This window comes from Gracilinanus agilis, chromosome 1 (assembly GCF_016433145.1).
Source record: "Gracilinanus agilis isolate LMUSP501 chromosome 1, AgileGrace, whole genome shotgun sequence".
NCBI lineage: Eukaryota > Metazoa > Chordata > Mammalia > Didelphimorphia > Didelphidae > Gracilinanus > Gracilinanus agilis.
The window spans coordinates 176,222,784-176,247,821 of NC_058130.1; the positions used below are offsets into that span (position 1 = coordinate 176,222,784).

Here is a 25,038-nt window from a genome sequence, read left to right on the forward strand (position 1 = left end):
GACAGGAGGTTCTGGGTTTAAATCTGGCCTCAGACACTTCCTTGCTGTGTGACCCTGAGCAAGTCATTTAACTCCCACTAGCCCTTACCACTCTTCTGCCTTGGAACCAATACTCAATGATTCTAAGATGGAAGGTAAAAGTTTTTTAAAAAAAAAGGAAGAAAATGTGTGGAGGAAGTAAGGTACAAGAAGACTACTAGAAAGATAGGAGGGGACCAGATTATGAAGGACTTTGAATGCCAAACAGTGCATTTTGCATTTGCTCTTTGAGGCAATAGAAAGCCACTGGAATTTATTGAGTGAGAGAAGGGGTGACATGATCAGACATGACACCCACCACCCTCTCTCCTTCCCTCCACCAACAGTTCCTTGTTTCTACAACCTTCTACAATTCACAAAGCATTCTTCCTGCTACAATCCTCAGAGGTAGGCACTACAAGTATTAGAATCCTCCTTGTCTACAGAACTTAATTCCCAATCCTAGATTTGGTGCCTGCCACAATTTGACTTCATTCCATCTTTCCAATGTCCTTCACATCTTTGGTGTTCTATTTGTTCTGGTAAATTCTTCATCTTTTGTTCTCATTCTGCTCTCTCCCTTCTCCATGATTTTACTTATACCAACCCCAAATCCTAGAATTCTGAGTAGAAAAAAACCACTGGATTTAGTTAATAACATGAGTTCAAATTCTGTCTCTGCTAATTGCATGTCATCTTGAGCAACTCACTTTGACATCCTTAGACCTCAGTTTCCCAATATGTAAAAAGAAGGCAGTTGAACTAGATGATCTCTAATGTTCTTGCTCAGTCCCATCCCCACCTGCCTGTTAAAATCCTTTTCTTATTTCAAGATCCAGCTTAGGGGACCACCTCCTTCATGAAGCTTTTTCTATTTACAGCTCCCCTCTTCTCCACCATGAAAGTGATTTCTTCCTATGTTACATTATGTAGATCTATTCTTGCACTTGCACAGCCAGGTGCTGCAGTGAGGGCCTGGAGTCAGGAAGACTGATCTTCCTGAGTTCAAATCCAGCCTCAGTTACAATACTAACTGTATGACTCTGGGCAAATCACTTAACCCTTTTTGCCTCACTTTCCTCATATGTAAAATGAACTGGAGAAGGAAATGGCAAATCAGTTATATATCTTTGCCAAGAAAACCTAAAAAGGATCACAAAGAGTTGGACATGACCGAAACGACTGATTCTTATACTTATCACACTCTCACTTATGTCTTAGTTATTTGTATTCATGTTCTTTCAGTTCAGTTCTATGAACATACAATTGTAAAGTTCTCTACAGCAAGATATATGTCTTTGTCATCTATCTTTGTATCCACAGAACTACCAGAGTCTTTCACAAAGTAGAAATGCTTAATACATGTTGAATTGAACAGCAAATGAGGGAAACAGCAATTTTGGCACCTGTTGCAAACAGCATGAAGAATGACTTCAAATCAGCTTGCCAAGATCTATTCAATGTTTATGTATGTATGTATGTATGTGTTTATATGTATGTATGAAGGTATGCTCATGCAAAGGGGAGACTCTGAGGCAATTGTATGTGGGGAGAGGTCTTATGGGAGAGAAAGAGAGCAACACAGTGGATCCAGTGAGCGGAGACCTTTGGACACCAAGAGGTCTCTGAGGGGGAGGTTGTAGCAGGGAGACTGGGGAGAGCAAATGTGTGTGGGAACATGTTGGGATGGGGATGGGGAGCTTAGCTTGGGTGCAACTGAGGCTGCATTGGCAAGGAAGTGTGCCACCTGGTAGTGTTCCTATCTTAACCAATTATTGTTGCTTAGTAGGTGTTAAGCTCAGTTGTTTCATTCCTTCTGGTAGAGAATTGAAAGGCGTTTCTGAATCCTATAAATTTCAGTATTCTGGGGCAAAGATCCCACCACCTCGCTGTTGCTGTGGCTGTGGATGAAACAAAAATTCAGAGAGGTTAAGAACTCTCCAGGGTCAGTAAGTAGAAGAGGTGAGATTCAAATCCAAGGCTTCTGATTCCAAATTTGGGAGTCTTCCCATTGCTTCATGCTCTAGTGACTACATCTCTTTTGAACCTGGACTAGTGTTGTAAAATAAGGAATTGGGAAGGTTTCCAGGAATGTAGAGCATTCTGGTCTGAATACAGATTACACCTACATCTTCAAAGGTCCAAACAGAATGGAGAAATAAGACTATTTAAAGATTACCTGATGTATGACTGTAATATGGAATATGTAACCTTTAATTTCAAATCTTCCTCTATATTTCTGGTCATTTCAGTCATTAACACACAAAAATGGAAAGTTGGCCTGGATTGTCATCCTCAGCATCATAATCATCATCACTGTCATCTTCATAAGAAAGCATTCATTAAGCCCTTGATTGCATACAATGCAGGTCATTTTATGAACTAAATGTGCTTTATTTTTAAGCAAGCATGTCCTTTTTAAATATCAGCTGACAGACTCAAATGATTTACTAAAATAATTCCATTATATGGAATCCACTAAATCATAGACTTTGAAAATTGGGAAATAATTTAGGACAGGATTCCCCTTTGTGATTCCTAGTATTATAAAATCAGAAATGGAAGGTTGAAAAGGGTTTCAGAGATCATCTTGTCTAATCTCTTCATTTTACAAATGAGGAAACTGAGGTGCAGACAGACTAAAAGATTTGCCCAATGTCACATTGATAGTAAGGTCATCCGGACTCTGCTTGAATGTTTTTGGTGATGAGGAAGCATATTTCCTTTTTGGATATTTCTAAATGGAAGTTCTTGCTTATATTAAGCTGGAAATCTGTCTTCTTATAACATTTCTAATTCTACTCTCCGGAACTACACAAGAATAAGTCTAATTTTTCTTCCAGATGGCAGCTCTTCAAATGTATGAAAGCAGCTCTCCTGTTTTGCTTAATCTACTCTTCCTCAGGCAGGATGGCATAGTGGACAGAGTTCTGGCCTTGGAGCTAAAAAAGCCTTGGTTAAAAGTCTGCCTCTTCCATATACTGGCCTTGGGATTGTGGCTGGGAAGATCTTCATGCCCAAGGATGTCAAACTCTAATAGAAACAGAGACCACCATTGACTTAAAAAAAAATCACATATTAACATTATTTGTGTCTTACTGTATTTTTTATATTCAATTGAATACTTCCCAATTCTACTTTTATTTGGTCCATGGGAAGCAGGGACTGTTGGGTGTATGATATTTCTTCTCTAGGCAGACTTTAAGTCAAAGAGAAGGTATAGACCTAATTGGTAGAGGGAATTTCCTTCAGGAGTTCCACACACTAATGAATTCACAGGTCTTGTACCTGTCCCTATTCTTGGGTTAAACTTCTTGACTTTGGCTCATATGACAGATTCTTGACCCCTAACTATTCTAGTCACCCTCTTATGAACAGATTGCTATTATACTGGACACTGTACTCTCCTTCTTATCTTTTGCTTGTTTAAATTCTTAAATCCCCAACCGAAAGTCACATCTTTTTCCTCAAATTTTCCTTCAGCATTCTGTCTGTGATTCTTTTGCCTCTAATTCATTCTAATTTTATAACTTGTAACTTCTAGGTCTTTCCATCTGTTCTATAACTGAAATCTTCTTTATGTATTAGCTCAGAGGGCTCCATTTGGAGTCAGAGGTTCTGGTTTCAACTTCTGGCTCTGCTATTTATTATCTGTATGACCTTGAGTAAGTCATATAACCTTCTGTTTCTTCAGCTCTAAGTTGAGGGGGATTGTATTAGATGAACATAAATCTCCATTAGAAGGTGAGTCCCCTGAGAACAAGAGCTGTTTTGCTTCACTTTCTGTATTCCTAGCACTTAACACAGTAACTCTTAGTAGGGCAGCAATGTGGCACAGTGGATAGAACTTGAAGTTAGAAAGACTCATCTTTATGAGTTCAAATCTGGCCTCAGACACTATGTGACCCTGGGCAAGTCAGTTAACCTCAGTTTCCTCATCTGTAAAATGAACTGGAGAAGGAAATGACAAACCATTCTAGAATCTTTTCGAAGAAAACCTCAAATGAAGTTATAGAGTCAGACACAACTGAACAATAAGTTCTTAATAAGTATTTTTTAAATTTAAACATTTATTAATATTCATTTTTAATATGGTTACATGATTCATGCTCCTACTTTCCCCTTTGCCCCCCGCAATGCCCCCACCCATGGCCGACGCACATTTCCACTGGTTTTGTCATGTGTCCTTGATCAAGACCTATTTCCAAATTGTTGATAGTTGCATTGGTGTGGTAGTTTCGAGTCTACATCCACAATCATGTCCACTCCGACCCATGCGTTCATTAATAAGTATTTTTTAATTCATCATACTTACATGTGTATAACCTCTCATCCTGTTTATTGGATTGTAAGCCACTTGAGTGTAGGGCTGGACCTTTTTTTGTCTTTGTCTTTTCATTCCCTTGCAAATAGTAGAATCCTAATCAGTATATGTTAGACCAATGATTCCCAAAGTGGGTGCTACTGCCCCCTGGTGGGTGCTGCAGCGATCCAGAGAGGCGGTGATGGCCACAGGTACATGTATCTTTCCTATTAATTGCTATTAAAATAAAAAAAATTAATTTCCAGGGGGCCAAGTAATATTTTTTCTGGAAAGGGGACAGTAGGCCAAAAAAGTTTGGGAACCACTGTGTTAGACTGAATTGCTTCCTAAGATTCTGTTGTTAGGAAAACACTGTTTTATGGTTTGGTTCAAGCAAAATCCCTAACCTTTTCTAAGTGAATTGCTATTAATATGTCTCATAGATTGTTAGAATTAGAAAGGACTTTAGAAGTAATTTTGATCTATTGCATAATTTTACAAATGAAGAAACAGAGACCCATTGAAAAGAAGTTATTTGTCCTAGATTACAAAGCTAGTTAATGACAGAGATTTTCTCAGGTCTCTTTGGTCTAAGTTCAGCGTTTTTATATTTTATTTCTCAGTATTATCTACAAATCTCTTACCTTCATCATCAGGAAGTTTGACTTTTTTTTTTTAATCAGAACAACTAATAAGAAACCTTTTCTACCAAGGTGTAGGAAGGTTGCTATCTCTGTGGGTGGAGGGCACAGCGATAGTAAAGAAATCCCAGATCTCTTGAAGTGATTCAGCACATCCCTCAGTAGGAAATGCCGTCTCATTTAACGATGGTGTCTCTTCCAGGCCCTAGTCTCCTGCCCTACAAATAGTAGGCATTTAATAAAGACCGGTTGAATAAAATAGTTACAACCAAATATCCATAAATAAGCAATTTCATTTACAAGGATCCTATTTGTGTGTATGTGTGTGTGTTTTTTTTAATGCTAGTTCTCTAATAGAAAGCTTTTCACTTTTAAAACAGACATCATAAGATAGTTTTTCATGAATGGAACTTGTTATTATGGGAATGTAATTCTAACATACTACATGCTGCTAACAGATTGATATTCCTAATGCTCAGCTCTGATGACGTCAAGCCGTTACTTAAAAACCTTCATCTGCTTCCAATTAATTTCTAACTGAAGTCCAAATTACTTTTCCTAGAATTCAAGTTTTCCTTGATTTAGTGCCAACTTACTTTTCCAACCTTATCTCCTTCCACTCTCTTTTATAAACTACATATGTACACATACATACATACTCACAAATGCACAATACATGTATTCAGATACATATATACACATCACTATTCTATTGTGATAAAATATCATCTGTTAGCTTAAATGGAAAGATGGATGGCTAATGAATAAAAAAGCATTTATTAAGTACATAGCAAGAGGAATGAATGCACTATGCAAAGTGCTAAGGATAAAAAGGCAAGAAAGTAGAACAATCCTTCCCCTCAAAGAGTTTATGTTTGAATGGGTAAAGACAACAGGACAGACTAGATAGTTGACTTAGTGACCTGGTTCCAGGCCAGATAAGGTGAACTCATCTATCAGAGTCCAGTGTGGTTCTAGGGACAGAGTTCAAGGTTCTGATGGGAGAGGGATAAGGATGATGAGGAAGATGGCCAGAGTGCAGGCAGCATAGTTTGAAAATCAGACTCTGTGCTATCTCCATGACTACTGACCTTGAAAATATAGGCAAACCTTAAAGACTTGTATTCAAACTGAAGTGCACTACAAAACCCTAACTCTGTTTTTTAGAGTTTGTGCAACTGTGGATAGATCACTTGGCCTCCCTGATCTCAGTTTCTTCATCTGTAAAATGAAGGCATTAAATAGAGCATCTCTAAGCTCCCTTTTAGCTCTAAATCTATGATCAGATAAGCCTATGATCCCATTGACCATCATAGGCAGGTCTTGAGAAAGCCTGTTAAATGAAACAATAATGCAGAAGGAACTTATTTCCATAGCAACCATGTTATACATGAGGGAGATGTTCCTGGGTGGCTGAAATTCAGATTGTAAATGCTTGAAGTGTGTCTTTACTGAAACTTGATATTTTTGAAGTGTTTATAATATTATTATGAACTCCTGCCCACACCCAATCTATCCTTTTGTGGTATCCCAGGCACTCTGGGAAGTTCTTATTTGGCTGGCAGGTCCTTACAGGCATATTGATGACTACATTTTGATTGACCTTCATATCTAAAATGTTCAATACTTTTCTTTTTTTTTTCAAAAAAGGGGGTTGAGAACCTGAGTCGGGACATCTGTATCATGCATAAATGACATTATTTCAAGATGTTTATTTGGGCAAGCTATTTGGCATATTGAGTGATGCTCATCCTTGTTAGGAAATGTGAGGATATGCAATTCACACATACTTTTGGAATTCAAATGAATGATTTCTTTCTCCTTTTTTATCATTTACTTTCTTTTCTTTTTTTCTCTTTATAGGTTTTTTAATTGAAAATTTTTATTTAATTAATTAATTTAGAATATTTTTCCATGGTTACGTGATTCATTTTCTTTCCCTTCCCTCCTCCCTGCTCCTCACCCCCATAGCCAATGAGTAAATTCCACAATTTACATATAGAATGATTTCTTTCTGACAGACAAGAATGACTATCATAAACTAAGACATTTTTTGTTAAAAAAAGACATGGTAACAATTGACCCTCAATTAATTCTCTTAGATACAGATTCATCAGCTTAAATTAGGTTTGCAGTCTGGGACTATATGCCAAATCACTTCTATCTAGAAAACCATTTTCCTTATTAGTAAAAAGAAGTCATTGCACTAGATAATTTCTGGGGTTTCCCTTAACTCTATTTCTAGGTTCTAAGTGTTGACTCACTTTACCCCCACATAGGATTTCCTAGAAATATGAAAATATAAATTGCTTTTTCACCTCTCTCTTCCTCAACAACAAGGTCCTCATAGGATCAGAGACGGAAGCTGGACAGAACCTCAGGGGCTATCCAGTCTAAACTCCTCATTTTGAAAATGAGAAAACTGAAGCCCAGGGAGGGTAAGTAACTTGGCCAAGATCAAACAGGAAGTAAATTACAATGGTGAGATTTGAAATTAGGTCCTTTGATTCCAGAGCCAGCACTTTTTTCTGCTATACTGACCTGAGATGTCAACTCGTTTATCTTCATTGATGCCGAATCTCCATGGTAGGATATTCTTTCTGGAAAGGACCTCAGAGGTTATCAAGTTCAATTCTCATTTTACTGATATGGAAACTGAGGCTGAGGAAGATCAAGTGATTTATCCAGGCTTACACAGTTAATTAGTGTCTCAGGGGATATTTGAACCCAGGTCTTCCTGACCACACTGTACAGCTTTCTCATCATTGTGTTGCCAATGTTAGAATATTGGGCTGTCAAGGCATCTGAGAAAGAGGAAAAGGCATATTCTCTCCTGGTCAAAGAGTTCATACTATCGACAAGGAGATATAAGGCAGAAAAGGGGCTTCTGGAATCCTTCTTTGGCACATATAGGGAGGCACTGATACCAGCTGCCATTTAGTTCAGTTTTAACGTTAGGATGAAATGAAGCATACATAGGTCTTTGAATAATTAATAGAAGGATGTTTACTTAGCCCCAATAAAGCAAGGAAATGCAAGAAGGACACAGTGGCACTTAACTTCAGTCAACAGGGCTCCTCTTTTCTCCATATGGAAATAAGTCTCCATATGGAAATAAGGACAAGGTGATTGACAAGGTTTTTAGGCATCTATCAAGTCTGAAGGAAAGAGACTTCATGTAGGACCTTTTTATGCCCCTAGGTGACCAGGAAACATCAGTACAATCAGAGGTTACCTTCTGCTGCATCAAGGGAAGTGTAGATTGAGTCCTGTCTCCCTGCCTTTCCATCAGCCAATCAAATCTAGGATTTATGTCTTTTTAGGGAGAATTTAGCCTAGCCCATGCTGAGGCAGTGGAGGGAAGAACTTTGTTAGACATTGGTCCTATTACACTCAGTCATGCATGATACATACCACAATTAGGTGATCTCTAAGTTTCCTTCCAATTCTAAATCTGTGATTCTATTATAGATATATAAAATATAGCTACACACATTTATAAAGATTTTTTTGGAGCTTTGCATGAATATTCCATACTTGGAGTTGAAGTTAGCTAAAGTTCCATTTGTAAGAGATGCAGATCAGATGCCAGCAGCAACCTGAAGAGGGAGGAGGAATTTAGCAGATGGAAGACAGACTCTTTATTTCCTTCAGGGATTTAAGTCCTTAGCATCCAAACCACTTCCGTAGTTTGCAGTGAGAGTGTTGGGCTCTCTCACCATCCTATTCTTCAGCTGTGGTAGCACTGGGCTGGGTGGGATGTGCTGAGCTTAGTTCTAGAAGCTGTCTGGAAGCAATGATGGATTTCCAGAAACATACTATTTTAATGCCTCAGCTTTATATCTCTCCTGGGAGACCTTTTTCATATGCCAGATGGAACAATGTCAAGGGATTCCCTTCCTGTTCTGCATACCCCTCACCCCCACCCCCCCACCATCCCCAACTTTTGCTAGTTGGTTTTTTATGTTTTTTTTTTTTTTTTTTTTTTTTTTTTTTGCTTCTTCCTTAACAACTTTGCTCTGGTGAACACAGTTTGGGGACTCTTGATAATCGTAAGAATTTTATTGGCACTAAGACTGGACTCCTATGATAGCAAATGTGAGTTTCTACTGTAGTAATTTAAAAATTCACAGTTAAAAGGAGATGGAGATGGGAAAGCAAAATACCTCAAGTTAAGTCTCCTAGGCTCTGATTGGTTACTATGCATTTCTACTTGTCTTCATTTTTAAGTTCTTCAGAAGGAGGGAATAGTCCTTATTGTTCTTTATTTAGCAATACTGAGAATCAGGATAATTTATTTGTATCAGGTCTTCTTTTAGGATAATAGGGGTATGAGTGGAGGACTGCGAAGGGCTAGAGAAACAACTTTTGTTACTGGGAAAACCCTCCAAAAATATTAAACAAATGATCATAAAGCTTGCTGTCTTTGTATCAAACACGGGGATAGTTCCTGACATATCGTTAATAGGATATATTCTTTGACTTATAATTTCCAGTAGTTCTGATCGGCTTCCATCAAACCATTCACACTCTCTAACCTGGTCCTTCTTGTGACCAGTGTTACATGTCTTTGAAATGGCTGGCCTGGCTTAATGCTGCCTATTTTTATGGATTATAAAGATATTCTACGCATCTATAAGTGGATCAACCCAGAGGTATGTGTCTCATTGATATCAGGTTCTAACAAATGAACTAATGACCCACAGATCAAAAAGAACTTTTAAATAAAACCAGCTTATTATGAGTAAAAGGAAGGTCATGGAACTTGGTTGCTCAGGACAGGAGTCTGATCTCGTGGTGTCATGATCTTTAATCTTAAATAGAAAGATTATACAGGTTTAACTATATTCTTAACAAGATGCAGGAGGGCTGGCTGATCTCTTCAGGCTCCTTCCAGGCCTGATTTTCTCTTTTCTGATCTTGTTCAGCTTGAAGTGATCCTAATCATCTCTGTACCAATGCCCACCTTGAGGATTCCAAGCATTTTTTTTTTGCCATTTTATAAGCAGGAAATAACCTGGCAAAGTGGGTATGGGAAACAGACAAGAGACACTTACTTGTCTCGGACAGGAGGAGAACACCATCTCAATTATTCACCAGGGCAAATAGCTTTGCAAAAAAAAAAAAACTGATTCACAACATAGTTGGGACCTAGCTTCCACTCTCAATTGCTACACAAAATCTTGAGGTCCATGAAACATAAGAAACATCTAAATTGCCTCTACATTGGATAAGTTTGGTTCATGGGTCAAAGATAGAGATGTAGTGAGGTTCAAATGAGTTCATGGGTGTGAAATACTTTGCCAACCTTAAAGCTCTCTAGTGTTACGATTAAAATTGATAAAGACTAATAGTATAAGAGAAATTAATATTTTAATAGCCATGACCTTGTTGGTGAAATATCTACAACCATGCTTGACTACCTTTAAATTTACCACTGGTGCCCATCCTCTTTCTCTCGTACGCCAGCCAGCTAACCAGGAAACCCCAGAGAGTTTCTCTAGGTCCTCCTCCAAATTTAAGCTGCCCTGTGCTTGGGGATGTTTGACGTCCCCACACCCAAAAACCGGAAACCAGAAACCCATTGGAATCACGGGAAATGTAGTCTCACAGTCCCCACGTGTCCATAGGAAATTTGTAACATACTTTTAAATGGCATCTCCCCAATTCCAAACATACACTAGGAATAACAGTTATTGTTATTATTTAAACTACAAATTAGTAGATAATGATTTTCTTCCCTGAGCCTTCTACCACACTCTTGCTGAGTTCAAGCAATGCTTGTAGAACAGTATAAGAGTGTGTTCATAAATGTTTAAGAAATGACATTTTGGGGGACAGCTGGGTGGCTCAATGGATTGAGAGTCCGGCCTAGAGATGGGAGGTCCTAGGTTCAAATCTGTTCTCAGACACTTCCTAGCTGTGTGACCCTGGGCAAGTCACTTAACCCCCATTGCCTAGCCCTTCCCACTCTTCTGCCTTGGAATCCAAACCAAGTATCAATTCTAAGACAGAAAATCTGGCTTTAAAAATATGTATATACACACACACTTTTAGTGAATTTGTATTATTAATACTTTCTAAGTCTTAGATAAATCGAGGATTGTCCTAGTACATAGCAACTGCTCTCTTCTCTCAGTTCTTTCAACACTTAATTCTTTTATCTCTTATTAGTCATTTAACATTTAATGTATTGTTGTTAACAACAGAGAGGAAGTATAGAATGATTAGCACACTGAACTTAAAGTCAAGAGATCTGCCAAGGAATCCTGCTTCAGACAATTACAATTGTATGTTCTTAGGAAGATTACTTAACCCTTCAAAACTTCAATTTCCTTATTTGTAAAATGGGGATAATAAGGATGATGATGATGGCAACAACCTCAGAGGACTGTTTTGAGGAAAGTGCTTAAAGTGCTTCATAAACAAGTTTTTATTAAATTTTCATGTAGGTGATTTATGTCATCTATTCCAATGGACTGTAAGTTATGGAATGTTCAAGGAAGATTACTATCTCTGGTGTGAGGGCTTTCCAAGCCTTTTCAGGGCTGCTTTCCTCCTTTGGACTCTCTCCCCTATAGCTCTAAGTAGTTCTATGTAGCATGTACAATGACCACAACCTAGTAAACCACTTAAGCAGGCAGATTATACCAGGTTGAGGGTAACCAACAGGCCTTAAACCCATTGGTGTGTTAATGAGATGTCCATCCCAGGCTGGTGAAGACTTCTTCCTTCCCTCCTAAAGGGGCAGCTCAATACAGTTTCAATGGCCACGAAGGCAGTAGATATGTGAAGTGCTTGTAGCTTGGTTAGACATCAAAGAAGCCGAGCTCATCCACTGCATCCCAAACCATCACCCTTCTTGACTTTTATCTTACCATTGGGCTTTGATGACTGGAAGAGAGAGGGAAGCTGACTTTGTGCCACTCTGATTTACTTAAGCCCAATTTATGTGTGAGTCAAAAGATATCACCAGTGATGTCATTTTGGTCCTCATCAAATAAAAAGGACAACACCCAAGTTACTAGAGAGGAAGAACTGTTTTATATTTCTTTCAGTTCCCCATAGCAACTAGTAAAGCATCTTGAACTTGGTAATACTCAATAAATACTTTTTAGTTGGCTGAACTGATATGAAATAAGCCATATGATAAACTCACTGTTAATCAGCATGGTTAGAGAATGAAGAATCCTGGGGAAAGCTCTGAAATTACAGTCCAGTAAAAGTCAGGAAATCTGACTTACTCAATGCAATAATTCAATGGATATTTAGAAAATGTTTACTGTGCACATAACTATGTGCTAGGCACTGGGAATTGTTATTGTGCATTGCATTTGACTCTCTGACTTCATTTTGGGGTTTCTTGGCAAAGATACTGAAGTGGTTTGCCATTTCTTTCTCCAGTTCATTTTATAGATGAGAAAATGAGGTAGGATTAAATGACTTGCTCAAGGTCATGCAGCTAGTAATTATCTGAGGCCAGATATGAACTCAGGAAAATGAGTGGTCCTGATTCTGGGTCTAGCACTTTATTTCCTGTGACATCTGCCTGCCCTCTCTACCTAATACAAAGGCAAAAATGTGATAGTCCCTGCCTTTAAGGAACTTACATTCTCCAGAGAGGAAATAATACATATACCGATAAGGATAATTAGGGACCTGGAATTAAGGAGACAAAGGAGGGATCAAAGAATTCTGGAAATAGTTGAAGGGGAGATAACATTAATAAGCCCAGAATAACTTTGGGGTAGGTTTGGGGATCAGGAAACACTTCTTAGAGAAAGTTGTGCCAAAGCAAGGCTTTGATGAAAGATAAGGATTTTAAAGGTCAGAGATGGGAAGAGCTTGTATTCTATGGCTTCCTTAAAGTGAGGTGGTAGGAGATGGCATCATCATCATCATCATCAACATCATCATCATCACCACCACCATTAATAGATAATATAGCTAGTTGTCCTGGTTGGCTGGAATATAGAATGGGTTAAGGAGAAAAATGTGAAATAAATAAGAAAGATAAGTTGGTGATGGATCATAGGAATGTCAGCCTAAGTAGTTTGTGTTTTATCCTAAAGGCAATAAGGAACCATCAAAACTTCTTGAACTGGGGAATGATGGTCATTTTATTTTGGCAACTGGAGGATTGGAGAGGGAAGAGACTGAAGGCAGAAAGAAGAGTTATGCATTTTTTTTTCTGCCACTAAGTAGTTAGGCAAGTGAATTTTCTTATCTGGACCTCTTTCCCCTCATCTCTGAAATGAAAATGCTGAAATACAAAATCTGCTAATTCTTAGATTTTATTAAATAAGGGATGGGTAGCACAGTAAATAGAGCGCTGGGCCTAGATTCAGAAGGATTCATTTTCGTGAGTTCAAATCCAACTTCAGATACTGACTATCGATGTGATTAAGGGTAAGTCATTTAACCCTGTTTGCTTCAGTTTCTTCATCTGTAAAATGAGCCAGAGAAGGAAATGGGAAACTACTTTGGTGTCCTGGCCAAGAAAATGTCAAATGGGATCACAAAGAATTGGACACAATTGAACAACAATTCTGAGCACCTAGCACCTTCGTTATGCACTTGGTAGACACTAAATTAATATTTGTTGAATTGTTGAATCCAACAACAACAAACCTTGCTAAATTCCTACTAGTGTTAGGCATCAAAGATACCAAGACAATAATGGAATAGTTCCTACCATTAAGGGCAGGTAGTTGACAAATCATTGGACTTGGAGTCAAGAATATCTAACTTCAAATCTAGCCTTAGAACCCTACTATGCGACCCTGGGCAAGTCATTTAACTTCTGTCTTAATTTGCCAAAATGTAAATTGGAGATCATAATAGCACCTACCTCCTAAGATTGTTGTTAAGATCAAAATGAGATATTTATAGAGTGTTTAGCACAGAGTCTGGCATATTATATGTCCTTAATAAACACTTTTTTCTCTTTTCCCCTTACATTCCACTGATTAATATGAATAATAGAATTACCCAGTATTACACAAGAGTCACACATTTTTGAAGAACCATTGGCCATTTTATAACTTTAAGTGTAGCCCCTGTTAACCATTCACATACTTCTTTTCCTTCCTTCCTTCCTTCCTTCCTTCCTTTGAAATTGTATCCCCAGGACTTGATTACTTGAGGAAAGGTTTGATAATGCTTTTTTCATTCAGAAGAGGGAAGAGTAAAAGATGACTCCTAGGTTATAGTCCTGGAAGACCAGCAGAATGGTAATGCTATTAACTAGAGACAAAAACCTGATGGGGAATAGATTTCTTAGAGGAGATTATAGGATTATAGATTTGGAGCTGGAAGGGACTATATAATCCAACCCTCTCCGTTTATATATGATAGGAAACTGAGGCAGGCCTAGGGAGGTTAAATGAACTTGCCCAAGGCCACTTGGGTAGATAGTAAGCGGCAGAGAAAAGATGCAAACCTGTCTCCAGATTTTAGACATGACTTGGACATCATCATTACATGATGATATATACCCATTTTGAGGTCTTGGCAGAAATCTTTGTGGAGATATCTAGCAGGCATGTGGATATATCTGTAAAGTACAAGAATTCTGGGGAGAGGCTGAGTCAAGACATATACTGTTACACAAACATATATATGTGTTTATGTGCACATGTAAACATATCTATTGGTTGATCAATAGAAATAGATAGATAGGAGTCATCTATACAGAAGTGATCATGAAGCCATGGGAAGAAAGCTGGGAGAGGGTCTAAAACAGAATCCACAGGAATACTTTTCTTTTAAAGGGAATTAAGAAGAATATGAGGAAGCATCCAAAAAACTCAATTTGTTAGATTTAATCTAAATTGCAATCAGGTTTTTGTTTTATTCCTCCAGGTGGCTTTACCCACAATGCATCCAAGTTTAAGAAATGAATTGCTGCTAGAAATAGAGACCAGAATTAGTCATAGTTTTTCTCTACTGTTGCTTGTCATATCCCTAGACCCATTGGGAAAGGTGGGGGTGGAAGTGGGGGCTTGAATTTGGGAGGGAATTTTGGAGGAAAGTGGTTTTTTAATGGTGTAGAAAAAATATTGAAAAATAATATTTGCTTCTCTTCTAACCTCCAACCTTATTTTCCACCCTACCCCTATCCCCACCAACAATATTCATGGGGAGTAGATTCCAACAGGCCCCTGACTCCTATGTGAATGGATCCTGCATGTTCTTCCTCAGATATTGAGGTCTCTGGGTAATCTGTAATGGCTCAGTAAACTCTGTGATGCTCCTGAGAGAGACCTGCCAGAGAGAGGATTTCACAGCCCTGGGCTTATTGATTGATGATAATTATTCCATTTGGAACAAAACAACAATTATCCTGATGGAAAATTTCATTTGTAAACCTGTTCCCTCCACAATCCTGTCAATGGCCCACCTCCAGCATAGCCCCACTGTGATAGAGCTTTGCCAAGATCTCCTGCCTGCCTTGGGCCTTAGCATTCTAGGGATCTACAGGGTACCCATTTTCATCTCCTCCTTAGCCTAGTTTTTCACTCATAGTAGATTTCAGGAACAGGGATCATTGATTGACACATCCCCCAAATGGGGGCTCTGAAGGGCCATGGCAAGTAGGGAGACACTTAGGAAGAAAAAGTTCTCTTAGAAGAGGACTCAGCAGTCATGACTTAGTGAATTTGGGACCAGGGAGGAAGGAGTGAATGAAGGGATTGAAGGTCAAGTGTCTGTGTCCATGTTTTAGCCTCTCTGCAATTTGCCTCCCACCATTCCTGGTCCACTAACTGAGTAATCACAGGCAAGTCAGTTTACTTCTTTAGGCCTGAGTTTCTTCATTTTTAAAATGTGGGAGTTGGACTAGACCAGTGGTATTATAGTCAACTAGAAATGAGGACCACTAAACCTTACATAAGGATCCTGTAGTAAATACTGACCGACAAAACTGCATATTAACATTATCAATGTTTTAAGATATTTTTATTTGGTTAAATATATCCCAATTACATGTGACTCTCAGGACTCATGTTTGACATCTCAGGGCTAGAAAATTGCTGAGGTCCCTTTTAGTTTTAACATTCTGAGTTTGTGTTTTTGTCATTTCAACCAAGACTAGTTGATGTCTTCACTCTCCCTATATTCTTCCATACTCAGTTCCAAATTCTCATCTTCTCTTCTCTCCTCCTTGTCCCTACTCTTCTCTTCCCTTCTCATCACTTGTACCACCATTTCCCTTCCTCTTAGCAGAGTGCCTCAATTCTTACTTTACTTAAAAAAAAAAGCAAAAAAACAAAAACAAAAACAAACCCTAAGGCTATCTGTTACAACATCCCTGCCCATCCCAACTTTGTACTTCAGTATCATCAGGAGATTAGCTCATTCTTTTCCCTGCCAATATCAGTCTCTCTTTTTGTTCCCTTGATCCTACTCCTCTCATCTCCTCCAGGAGTTTGTCACTTTAATAATCCTATGTCTTCCTAATTTTTAATCCCTCCTTTTCTATTGGTTCTTACCCTGAGGCTTACAAACATTCCTAGATCTCTATCTTCACCACCACCACCACCACCAACAACAACAACAACAACAACACCCTTTTCCTGACCCTACTGTCACCTCAAGCTAATAATGTTCTATCTTTATTTTCCATTTTTAAAATCAAATTCCTAAGTGTGGGGAGGAATTGTTTACATCAGTTTCCTCCAATTTCTCACTTTGCACTCATATCTCAGTCCTTTCCAATCAGGTTTCCCTCCCCACCACTCATTTGAAACTATGCTCTGCAAAGTCATCAATAATCTATTTATTGCTAAACTAATGGTGTTTTTAGGGGTTTGTTTCAACCTTTTTGAATTCTAAGTACTGGCAGAAATCTAGGAGTTTGTTACTGGTAGTTATTCCTTCTTGGGAATAATCTCTTCTCATTGTGTTTCCTGACAAAGCTCAATTATAGTTCCCTTTTTATCTGCTGGAGAGTTTTTTATTATCATCCTTTGCAGGTTTATCATCCATGACCACTCCCTGTGTGTTTGTACCCTTGGGTTCTATCATGCATCGTCTTTTCTCACTCTGCATTCACTGTCTTGAGAACTTAACAACTTCCAGGGATTCAGCATTCCTATCTCTCCATCATACTTCACATCTCCCAGGTTCATAACCTAAGGGTTATCCTTGACTTTTCATTCTTTTATACCCTCCTTCCACATCAAATTAGATAATACTTGGAAAGCTCTTAGCCAAGTTCTTGGCCTATTGTAGGTGCTTAATAAATACTTGTTCCTTCCCTTTCCCATATAGAATTAGTTGCCAAGTGAATTGAAAATTAAATTATGAAATGGAGGTAAGCACATCCGGTTCTTTGTGTGCTTGCTGTTAAAGGCAAGATTGGCATTGGAAAACTGGTCAGCAATCACACTTTAATAAGTCAAAGAAACAAGCAATGAAAAGTGGGGAAGGACAGAAGGATAGATGGTATGACTCAGGAATGGGAGAATGGGATGGTGAAAGAAGACAGAATGAAAAAGAGGATGGGGAGTGGGAGGGGAAATAGTAGCACAAGTAACTATGGATTAGCATTGGCAGCACTAGGCAACATGGACTTAATGGAGATTGAAGAGTGGTGGGGAGGAAAGTAGGGCAGAATTCTCAATTTTATCGTGTTTTTTTTTTTTTTTTTTTTGGAAATAGACCAATTTCTATCTGTGCCTCCTTGGGATTACTTCATTAATATATCCAAATCATCCCAAAATTGTTGATAAAACTTTAAGATTACATCTCAAAATTATCAACACCTTTTTGATATTCTGCTAGTCTAGAGCCATGGTCTGAATTTTGTTTGGAATTTATATATCACAGGACCAGAAGTCTTAACAAACAGTGCCTAGATGGTTTCCCCTAATTCAGCACGTATTACCAGGATGTAATTAATTTGTGATATAATTTATAATTTTTCTCTTTTGATCTTTGAGATGGTTTATGACTTCCATGTTGCCTTTGCAATCTTATTCCCTGCAAAAACTTATATTGACTAGAAGGGAGTGATAGTCAGAAAACCAGAAGAAGAAACAATTTTAACATTCTTATATCTGTCCCTTTTTCTTTACTCATAACACAATTATTGTAGACCAGGCTCTCATCACCTTTCTCTCAGCCTATTGATTTAGCTTCCTCATTAGGTAGCTCTGTTTCTAGTCATTTCTCTCCCTCATAGCTACCAAAAGGATGATCCTAAAATGCTGGTTTGACACAAAATGCAGATCTTTATTCTTGCTTCAGAAGCTTAGGTAAATTCTGCATTGATCTGAGAATCGAATATAAACTCTATTGTTTGGCATTTAAAGTTCTTCATAATCTTAAATATATGTTTCCATCTTGTCTTTTCAGATTGATTACATGTGAATTCCCCTTCCCACATTCTAAACCAGAGATTTTTAAACTTATGGTACACAAAGGTGTTTATGGATAGATTTCAGGGAATCCTGATAGTACCTACTGAACTGAATCAAGTAGTATTTATCTCAGGCACACATCTAAGATGGACACACACTTTCCCTTTGCTGGGTGATGTTGAGATGGACCTGGAACAATGAAATGAGTTAGGGAACCAACATGCATCTGTTAGGTACAGCAAAACTGTGATACAACCCAAGTTCGTCTTTTGTGCTACTCTCTTATCTCTTTTTCTTTCTCTGCCAGTCCTAATGCTAGAATACAAGGATTTGCAATCCAAGGCTCTGGGTTTGAAACACAGCTTTGCTACTTCTTATGACTATGTGATCTAAGGCGAATAAAACTTTGTAAGCCTCAGCTTCCTCATCCTAAAGATGAGGAGCTTGATTAGGTGTTCTCTGAGGTCCCTTACAGCTCCAAATCTTTTGATTTCCTGCTAACTCTGAATCCTACTTTTTTTTTTTAAAACCCTTACCTTCTGTCTTAGAATCAATACTGTGTATTGGTTCCAAGGCAGGAGAATGGTAAGGGCTAGACAATGGGGGTTAAGAGACTTGCCCAGGGTCATACAGCTAGGAAGTCTGAAGCCAGATTTGAACCCAGGAACTCCCATCTCTAGGTCTGGCTCTCAATCCACTGAGCCACCCAGCTGCCCTCTGAATCCTACTTTTTAGTGCAGGGGTTGCCAACATAGTATGGCTCTTTCTGCAGGAGCCATAAAGTCAATTTTTTTTCAGGCGCTGTTACAGGAGGGCTCGCTGTGAGCACTGTACGGCTCTCACAAAATTACATTTTAAAAAATGTGGCATTTATGGCTCTCATGGCCAAAAAGGTTGCCAACCCCTGTTTTAGTGTCTATCCTGTATCCCTTCCTACAAGGCCTTGCTTTTAATTGATTGTCAACTAATCTCCTAGTGAGTTGTTAGACAATAATTGATCTAAAGTACTGCCTCTCCCAGGGAATTTGCATTTTAACATGGGAATTTTAAAAACTAAAAAAAATTCAAGACAGAAAAATGTCTCTGGTGGTAGAATTGTAAATGCCATGACCAGCAGTGGGAAGAAATACATTTAGGATTTTTCCCCCTCTTGGCTAATCTTCAGTATATTTAGGGATGGCTTATGGCTGGGGGGAAAGGGAGTACAGAGGGGATAAGGAAGAGGTAGCAGATCTCAGGCTGAAGGATAGTTGGTCCTAGGGAATTGGGGAAGTTGGTCCCCCATAAGCACCTGTATTTCCATTCCTTTTTTTAGTAATTGTTACCAACTGGATTATACTACCGCTTGAGTGATCTCACTCAAGGACCAAAGCAAGAGCATTGGCAATGGACTAGAGACACTGCTTTTCATTTGTATCCTCTCAATAGGAGTCTTCATCATGGCCACAGATATAGGAGATCCCTGAGCCTTTAGTGGAGAAAGGCTGCTAAACTATCATCTCTCCCCGGGATACTGAGTATTCCTGTTCCCCATTACAGTGATCCTAGCCAGGAACAATGATCCCAGGCAGGAGATCCTCCGGGCAACAGTACTGCATCTCCTTGAAAAGGTTAGCATCTGTTTGTACAAGGGAAAATTCATGCAGTTCAATGCTGTGGAAGCTTAGTTGATAGGTAACTGTATCAGCTGTAGCCTGGGTGTCAGCCATTGCACCAGAATGGCAGCAGAAACTCCAGGAATGTAAAGGGATAGACTTCTCTTTTCCTTGGTTCGCAACATATGACCCAATGGTGGTCCTGGAGAAAGCAACAAGGAGCACGTCCCCATCAAACTGCATTACCAGGAGAATTGTCCTAGTGGAGATACTCCAGTCACCCATCTGGGGTGAGGGCCATGGGCCCCTCATCTGGGCCTGAACATGCTCTGTGAGCCACGACTAAAGCCAAAGCCATTATTCCACAGGTCTGGCAGTGGTATTTTGCCTAGAACCTCCTCAGACAGCATCACAGAGCCAATCATTTCTATAAGACCAGCCTTGCATAGATGGCAGGATTTACTCATTAATATACCATTTCAAGTTTTATTATCCCAAAGAGAGAAAACAGATCTTAGAGATTCATGCAGGATTATAAAAAGACCAGATTTACTATTCTCTAAGCCTTTCCAGAGTGAACGAGGCAGAGAAAAAAGTAAAAAAACCCACTAAATTAAATTGACCAGAGAACAGATAACAAGAGAATCTGGCAGCAGAGAGGCTTTGGCAAAGGCAAAATGGGCTGGAAAAACACTTAAAGGGGGAGAAAAGGGCGAAAGGGAAGTTATAGAAAAGTGTCTCTTCTCTTCTCTGGGGTAATAAATAATCTGTCTTCTCAGGACCAGAGATAGCTCCTAGGCTTCATTTATCACTGTGGTCCTCTTCAAATCAAGGAGGTAAGCCAGAGTTTGGGGGAGGAATTATTGGGTCCTCCCTCTTTCTCTCTCTGAATTGTCTCTGAATATCGTGTTGGTGGAGAAACTGCCTCCTCTGCTCATTCTTTATTTTTTTCTCTCCCAAATCCTTTGAGATTTTTCCTTTCTTGGGGCAGGCTTCCGGCTTCTAAGAAGAAAACTGTGCCTTTGCAGGGCTGTATTTCTGCCAAAGGCTAGTTGTTATTTCCACTGGGCTTCAGGGGAACCTGAGCGATTCTAACCCTAGTGAATTCTATTCCCAGGTTACTTGCAAGGACTGATCAGAGGCATGTTTGAGAGGCATGTTTGGAAAGGATCTTCTTATCATTTGTTATTGCTCAGTCATGCCAGCCTCCTTGAACCTTTGTGGACCATACCTTTCATGAGTTGTTTTTTGTCAAAGAAACTGGAATGGTTTGCCATTTTCTTCTCCAGTGGATTAAGGCAAACAGAGGTTAAATGTTTGTCCAGAGTCACATAGTAAGTGCCTGAGGTCTGATTTGAACTCAGGGTTTCCTGATTCCAATCCCAGCTTTCTATTCACTGAACCATCTAGCTTCATGTTCTGATCATTTAAGTGTAGCCATTTTTGTTGTTGTTGAAATTATTTTCCAAAAAACAAAGGGATGTTTGGAATGTGCATTCATGTCCTAGAAGGAATTCTTGGAATGGGGTGGGGAGTATAAATCTTAAGCTCTGCCCAGAGACCTTGGAAATGTGTCTACATATCAAAGTATTATCAAAGTATCCTAAATTTAGAGTTGGAAGGGATCAAAGGATCACACATTTAGTGGAGGAATATCAGGGGAGTCATTTTGTCTGACCTAATTCATTTTATAGACAAAGCCTAGAGAAGAAGTTAAGTAACTTTCTCAGTTATACATGCTGCTAATGGCAGATCTGAGATTTCAACTCAATTCCTCTCATTATAATTCCAGGGTCAGTCTAGTATCTAGAGTTGCCTCCTATATGAGAAGAAAAAGAGTAGATGATCTATTTGTTTGTCACCTGAGGAGTCTCTGCTTGGGGAGGCTTCATTTTCCTCCCCAAATATTTTCCCTATTGGCCTGGTATGGTTGCTGACATTTTACTATGAGAGATTAGCTTAAAGAATCATAGATTTAGATTGGGAAGGGGCCATATAAATTATCTAGTTCAACCACCTCATTTGACAGATGAGGAAAATTGAGGCAAAGAGAGGCTAAATCACTTACCCAAAGTCCTATAAATGGTACCCTATAAGTCCTAGGTTTTGCACTAGAATTGAAAGGCACTTTATAGGTCCTCTTCTTTAATTGTTTATCCCTTGTACAGATCCTTTTTAGGGAATTTCTGATTGGCCTATTGGCCCAGGGCTTCCTATATCTACTAGAAGGATAAAAGAACAAATAACCTTTGGCTTAGTATTTCTGCTCCAGTCTGCCAGTCAGCCAGTCTGGGAGGTATACGGGCACGCAAGGAGTTGAGAGGGATTTATTAAGCATTTACTACATACCAGGCACTACCCTAAGAAAAAAGAATACAAATAAAGGGCAAAACTGTCCCTGTCCTCAAAGAGTTTATACTCTAATAGGAGAGAAAACAAAATACATAGAGCCTGGATGACAGTAACCTTAGAAGCTTTGGCAGCTAAAAAGAATGGGAAAGGATTTCTGAAGGAGGTGGCATTTGAGTTGAGTCTTGAAGTTAGATATTTAAAAAATATTATTTATTTTTAACATCATTTAAAAAAATGAGTTCCTAATTCTTTCTTTCCCTACAGTACCTCTCCTATCCATTGAGAAGGCCAGAAATATAATATGAATTATACATGTGAAATCATGCAAAACATGATTGTATTTTAGCCATGTTGCAAAGAAAGGAAGAAAAATAAAGTGAAAAAATTATACTTCAGTTTACATTCAGAATACATCAGTTTTCCCTTAGGATAGCATTTTTCATCATGAGTCATTTGGAATTGTCTTGGATCATTGTATTGATCAGAGTAGCTAAGCCTTTCACAGTTGATCATCATTACAATTATTGCTGTTATGTAAATGACCTCCTACTTCCGCTCACTTTATTCTATATAAAGTTCATCTAAACCTTCCTAGGTTTTTCTGAAACCATCATCATAATGATTTCTCATAACACAATAGTATTCTATCACAATTCATGTTCAGCTATTCTCCATTTGTTGGGAGCCCCTAAATTTCTAATTCTTTGCCACCACAAAAAGAGCTACTATAAAGATTTTTGGACATATGGGTCCTTTTCCTTTTTCTTTTGTCTTTATGATACAGACCTAGTAATGACATTTCTTGGTCAAAGAGAATTCACAGTTTTATAGGCCTGTGGGCATAGTTCTGAAAGATTCTTCAGAATAGTCAGATCAGTTCACAATACCACCAATGGTGCATTAGTGTTTCTCTTTTTCCACATCCCTTCCAGCATTTATCATTTTCCTTTTCTTTGTTAACCAATCTGGTAGGTATAAGGTGGTACCTTTAAGTTGCTTTAATTGGCATTTCTCTAATCAACAGTAATATAGAACATTCTTTCATATGACTTGATAGCTTTGATTTCCTTTTCATTAAACTGCTCTTCATATCCTTTGACCATTTATTTATTTATTTATTTGTTTGTTTGTTTTTTTAAACCCTTACCTTCAGTCCTGGAGTCAATACTGTGTATTGGCTCCAAGGCAGAAGAGTGGCAAGGGTAGGCAATGGGGGTCAAGTGACCTGCCCAGGTCACACAGCTGGGAAGTGTCTGAGGCCAGATTTGAACCCAGGACCTCCCATCTCTAGGCCTGGCTCTCAATCCACTGAGCTACCCAGCTGCTCACTTGACCATTTAATTAATTGGGTAATTGATCGAATTTTTAAAAATTTGACTCAGTCTCCTGTATGTTTGAAAAATAAAGCTTTTATAAAATTCCCCCCAACCTCCCAGTTTCCTGAGGAAATTTTGACTTTTTGTTTAAGCCTTTAAGAATTTGGAAGCTCTGCCATTTGAATGAGAGTTTTTAAGAGTAGGAGCTGAGGAATAAGGGCATTCCAAAACACTCTAGATTTTTAACTGTTCAAATTTTGGGACACTGGCCCTTGCTTCTCTTTGCCTTTGGTACTTGCCTTCTACTTTTAGTCTTGGCTATCTGATCACCTGTGTCTGAATTCCTAAACTTCCTAAATGCTGTTGCAGTCCAGGGAATGACCCTTTCTTGTTGCTATCCATATTCTTGAATTCCAGATGCTCTGATGTGATATCACATACCTACATATGAATTGGGATGAAGTAGAATATATGGAATCGATTCATCTTGGGAGATGGGATCAATTTGGGATGGGAATCAATGTTGGGATGTTCAGAAAAGTGAAAGGAGTTTAAAGTGGATAGATTCTAAAAGCAATAATGGTAGAGAAAGGACATGGAAGTCACTTGTGATCTCTCTCTGTTTTACCTAGGACTAGTACATGATGTCTATGGGAAACCTTTAGTCCTCTATTAAAGGCAGAAATGGGAAATAATTTGAAGTGGTTCACTTTGCAAAGCATGATGAAGATATCAGAGCAAAACATCAATAAGAAAGAACAAATAATATTTGCTTTTATTCTGCCAATCTAGGCATTGCTACAGAACTTTTTTTTTAACTTACTTTTCCCCTAGTGCAGTAATGGGCAAACTGCAGCCCGAAGACCAGATTGGGGGGGGAGGGGCGGCCTAATGTTCTATCCCAACACATTACATCATTCCTAATCTGACATATACAATGAGTAGAATACAATATTGTGAAACTTTGAAAGAGTTGCCTTAGAAACAGATGGACAGATGAGCATTTCCTTTCCTTTGGCCCCCTCTTTAAAAAGTTTGCCCATCACTGCCCTAGTGGTTCCCTTAAAAAAAAAAGAAAGGAGAATGTAATAGATTTAAATACATTTATAGCCTCACCCACTATGCCAAGTTTTTGTTTTGGCTAAGAGATCCCTTTGGGCTCCTAACATGTGGGGAAGAGAATCAATGAATCCAAATATGTCTGTATGGGGCCTTCTCCTTGAGTTCTTCTGACAGGCATGAAAAGGCTATCCGGTTTTCCAATGAGTCTGTAGGAAGTCCTTGCACCAACCTGGTCCTCAGAGGATTTGGATCTGAAAAATAAAAGAAACATTGGATGTCCGAGATTAGCAGGGGGATGAATTTTAATCTCAAACTTCTCAGATTTTTCTTTTAAGGAGATTCTTCATCCATATCCCAGGCAGAAGAAAATTTAGAGGGAAATTATCT

At 38.7% G+C, this 25,038-nt stretch overlaps 1 pseudogene; it reads right to left on the minus strand.

Annotated features, from left to right (window-relative positions):
• Positions 1-19,560: 19,560 nt before the first annotated feature.
• LOC123249321 lies at positions 19,561-20,279 on the minus strand (annotated as a pseudogene).
• Between the last annotated feature and the right edge of the window lie 4,759 nt (positions 20,280-25,038).